Source organism: Felis catus, chromosome B2, assembly GCF_018350175.1.
Source record: "Felis catus isolate Fca126 chromosome B2, F.catus_Fca126_mat1.0, whole genome shotgun sequence".
Classification (NCBI taxonomy): domain Eukaryota; kingdom Metazoa; phylum Chordata; class Mammalia; order Carnivora; family Felidae; genus Felis; species Felis catus.
The window spans coordinates 130,521,124-130,526,220 of NC_058372.1; the positions used below are offsets into that span (position 1 = coordinate 130,521,124).

The 5,097-nt window shown below is 39.7% G+C and overlaps 1 non-coding gene across 1 annotated transcript; it reads left to right on the forward strand.

The window, feature by feature from the left end:
- Positions 1-4,270: 4,270 nt before the first annotated feature.
- On the forward strand, positions 4,271-4,404 carry LOC111560688. The gene has a single exon (XR_002742681.2). It is a non-coding gene; the product is annotated as a small nucleolar RNA SNORA70 (small nucleolar RNA).
- Positions 4,405-5,097: the final 693 nt, after the last annotated feature.

Genomic DNA, 5,097 nt, shown 5'->3' on the forward strand with positions numbered 1-5,097 from the left:
TGCCACAATGTGATAGGTTAAGGGGAGAATGTGTTAGAAGGACTGACTCATTCTACTCCCTGCTGCAGCTATTCTGAGTTTAAAGATAAGGTTTAAGCATTGAACTCAATTTGCTGTTAAGGTGACTTGTTGAGAGCTGAAGATAGTCACAACTGGATCTCAAGTCTCTGCTAAATAGGCTCTTAAGTGACATTATCCACAGTGTTGTGGACACTCATGGAGACCAAAATGTTTCCATTGTAGTTCCAATACCTGCGAAAGATCGGGTGTTGTTTCAGGTAGCTTTATGGAGTGTCATTCTAGCAAATTCACCATTGGTCCAATTGCTGGATCTGTGGCACTGAAGGCTAGTTTATCATAAGGAGAAATTGTACTGGAATTTATTCATTCTATCCAATTGTACAGGGTGCTGATTTATAAACCAGAATTCAGTTATTAATTTTAAAACCTCAAATCCTTCATGGAATGATTCAAAATACAAATAATGGGAGGCTGGGTGAAAATATGGAGAGAACAGATGGTCTAGATTCAGAAACAGACAAAGCTGTTTCTGAGAACCCGGTTTAGCTAGATGACCTTGAGCAGCATCTTAACAGCTCTGAGTCGCAGTTTCTTTTGGGAAATGGAGATGATGTTATGGAATAAGGCTAGTTTGACTCTAGAATACTCAGCTCAAAGGCAAGGGACATGGTGGGGAGAATTGTAGCCTGCTAAAGCTGGCCCCAGCAATTACAGATGTATGTTCCAATACTCAGGGTCCCAAGAGAAGCAGCTGTCAGGTATGAGTTAAGGTAGGTGTGTTATCAGGAGTCTTAATTTGGCGGTTGGACTGTAGCAGTATGAGTAGATCCTTTCCATTTTAGAAAACCCTGGACTGCAGTATTCTTCACCCCAAAGTACAGAATTGTCAAGACATTAAATCAGGTCTTTGATCACATGGCACTGATTTCAGTGTCTGGTCCAAGTGATAGAAGAAGAATGGTAAAATAAGGCGGGTAACCAGGACAGTTCTAGATGGAATTCTGTGCAGTGAACCATCTATCATCATCATCATCACCACCATCATCATCATCATTGGAGGAGAGTCCCTGGTGCATCCAATCTAAGCCCTAACATTTGATCCAATTCCTTCTGTGTGATGAAAGCAAGGTGGTTATCTTTCCCGCCAATTGTACAGCTAACTTTGGTCAACTGTCAAAGATCAAATCAGGGAGGCAAGGCAGAGTTTCTTAGCATCAGCATAAAAGACATTGGATAGTAATGAGGCTCGAGGGGAGTTTTGGAAAGTGCCCCAACTTCATAAGGAGCATCTCTTCCTAGTGCTAGTAAGGTATCAGTTGGGACCACTTGTATGTTGGATCTAAATAGCATTGGTACTGCACCCTCTCCCAATTTCTCAACCTATAGAAGTCACACGCCAAGATTTCTCAGAATATTTTTGTATTTTCAAGGAGATATTTTTTTTCTTTTTTCCTTCCATCCTTTTTCTTTCTTTCCTTCTTTTTCTTTTATTTTTCGATACCTCTGTTACATACCACAATGGCCAAGATATGAAATCCAGTCCATTCTTCAAGTTTAAAATACACCTACCCACCCCCAACACACTCTCAAATAAAGTGATCATGACCCTGGTAGACTTCACTAGTGATTTTTGGAAATGAGCAAGAGGATAGGTTCACATAATAGCATGAGAAAAAATAAGTATAATGGATAATTATCTCATCTGGAGATTTCATTACTCTTCCTCCTCCTTTCTCATTCCTCTTTATCTTTTCCATTTCCTTTTGGGTGCAAACTCCCAAAATTACTCTTTTCTCAAACAAAAGAGCTTTCTTCCTCATCAGTTACAACATCCTTTATTGATGTTTATCCCCTCTGCTAAGTTCTTGTCTTTCTAAAGGGAACATAAGGCAGCTTTTGAGGAGCATGATCTCACTACGAAAAGTTCTTATTTGACCAAGAAAGACAGTAAAATAAATTTGATCTTAAGTACTGGTGACCAGGATACTCTGGTGCTCAAATGATTCAGAAATTTTCTTGAATGATGCCAAGAAACACTTAGCACGTTTTTAAAAAAGCCATTTCCCTTCTTTTTAACATTTTAAGAAAATGGCTTTATGAGTGTAATGTTACCTAATGATAATAAAGTTTAAAATTGTCAACTTTTAAGCTGATCTTGTGTGGCTCAGCCAGTTGAGCCACTTGGTTTCAGCTCAGGTCATGATCTCATGGTTCATGAGTTCCAGCCCTGCATCAGGCTCCGTGCTGACAGTATGGAGCCTGCTTGGGATTCTCTCTCTCCCTCTCTTTCTGCCCCTCCCCTGCTCTCTCTCTCTCTCTCTCTCTCTCAAAATAAATAAATAAATTTTAAACATTGTTTAAAAAATAATCAAATGTAGCTTTCCTTGTGTTTATTGCATTTTCGATGGAGGTCGGAACATACAGCGTTTACAAAACACTGTGTTCTCATCAGCAATACTTTTTGATGAAATATCTATTAGAATATGATTTTTTCTGCAAAGAATTCCACAGGAGACCAGAATCTATTTTATTTTCCTTTTGTTAGGTTCAGTTTCTGAAAGATACTTTTTAACCCTCTCCCTTGATTCTGAGAGTGGCCCTTATAAAAAATCAGTGATTCCCTGTACTCTGGCCATTGCTTCTGAGAAGTACTATGATGATAACTTTTGTCAATTGTTGCTGCCAGTATAAATGGAGGCACAATCGACAGGGATCCAAAAATATTGCCTCTGATTTTGTTGTGCAGAAAAATGTGATTAGTGTAACCAAAATTTTTGCTGATTCTGCCAAAAATAATCTGTCTCTGTGCAACAGGAAATTTCACTTTTTTAATACTAAGAAATTTATTTTAAAACATTTTTCATATCATTGGTATTTCTAAAGAAAGCAAAACAAGTCAACTTCATGAAGAAAGATGTAATTCTCAATTTTTAGGAGGATATTTTGAAGCATTGTAATTTTTTTCTATTTCTCTTTATAGTTCCATCAATTTCTGACTTATTTATTTTTTTAATTTAAATTTTAGTTAGTTAACATGTAGTGCAATATTGGTTTCAGGAGTAGAATTCAGTGAGGAAAATTCACTTTTGGGATACTTCATCATGATGGTGGCCAGCAGTATATTTTAGAATAAAAGTTACCTTATACAACCACATTAACAGCAAAACATTCCAGGTATTGAAAACTAGGAGGGGAGGAGATGAAAATATAAGAAATAAGTAAAATAGTAGGGTAAAATAAAAGAAAAGGATACGATATTGTACCTCAATGTTTAAGCATAAAACTGACTGACTTTTTATAGAAGTTTCCTCTAATAGTTACAAATCTTTTTTGGTGATTTAAAATACGGCACATCTTTGCACGTATCTTCCATTGATATTGCCTGGAATTGGGGCACTTGGCTGGAGAAAGTTGATGCAACATCACAAAAGAAAAGATAATATAAAACTAAAAATTGCTCACGCATGTTCCAATAATTTCCTGTCAGTGAACCAAGGCAAGAGCAAACCTTTCTTGGCATCACTGTAGTTTGAATGGCACATTCAGTCACTGGCCAAAAACTTTGTGTGTCTGTTTTCTTTTCCTAAGATTCCAGCACATTAACTAGAAGAAACGATGAACTGTTTGGTGGTCCATAATTCCATTGGTGGATTAACATGCTTAATCATGCATACTTTTTCCACTTCAATTCCGAAAACATTAAAGAAACATCAAGAGTAATAAAATAGCTTCAAAACACACAGCATAATTTAAACAATAATTCCCATATATAAAATAGATCCCTGCCATTTGTATCAGTGATGGGGCTGCAGCTGTGCTGCCTTATAAATCATCCTCCAAGACAGAAATGAACAAAGCAGGACCAGACCATGGACTGAGGTGAGATGGGGGAAGCCTAAGACAGTAAGGCTGCTTGCTTCTTTCTTTCCTCTTGGGAAGGGAACAGGAGACCAGATCAATGAGTATGTGACAACCTGGAAGCCCTGCCCAGGCGTCACAGCTCTATGAGATAAGTGTTGTCCACAGCCCTTTGGGGGAAGAGGTCTTCTCGGGTCAAGTGGAGGTTGCCAGGTTCTTAGTTGGAAGGATGGTGCAAGCTGATACCAAGAACTGTGGGAATATATCTGGTAGAGATGGGGAGGAAGAAGAAAGACTGAAGGCCTCAGCTCCCCAGGCCAGCCAGCTGAACCCTCAGGGATAGCCACTAACCCTGTAGAGAGCTAGAGAGCCACAGAAAATCAAGGGTCTTCTGCAGCCAATTAAGTTGACTGTAATCTTTCCCCATGGGAGCCTCGTGTGCAATGGCTGCAAACAATAGCCTCCTTGGTAGTGTATGCAGCCTGTTGAATGTATGGGTTGCCCTAAGGAACCTTGGAGATGGCCCTTTCCAATGGACATTGATGTTTGACCTCATGCTATCTCCAATCTAGGCTCCAGACAGGTATGCAGGGTGCCTTTGGAAAGCCATAGGGCACAGTGATCAGGGTCCACATTGGCCAAGCATCATGACCATCTGTACCAACTTGCAGAACAAGGAGCATGTGACTCAGGCTCTATGTAGGGCCAGTTCCCTGGCTGCTAGAAGATCCATATTTCCAAGAAGTGGGGCTTTACTAAGTTAATGTAGATGAATTTGAAGACATGGTGGCTGAAAAGTGGCTTATCCCAGATGGCTGTGGGATCAAATACATCCCTAATGATGGCCCCTTGGACAAATGGCAGGTTCTGCACTCATGAAAACCTCGGCACTGCCCTTCCCTATTCATGCCCACCAATAAACCTTACTTCCTGTCTGAAAGAAAGAAAGAAAGAAAGAAGAAAAGCAAGGGTCTTAGTAGAAGGACCATTGAGGCTCATTCTTATATGAAGTGGGTAGTTGGAGAGATCTAGCCTGATGCCCACAGAATAAACTTTCTTTCTGAATTTCCAAGAGTATTTCCAGAGACATGTTGCTCATTTACAGGACCTCCTGATATACCAAAGGCCTGCATTCCAGTGGCCCAGAGACTGAGTGGCAGATATTATTAGTATAGGTATCTAGGTCCAGATTGTAGCTACCTGAGAACGACAGTTTTG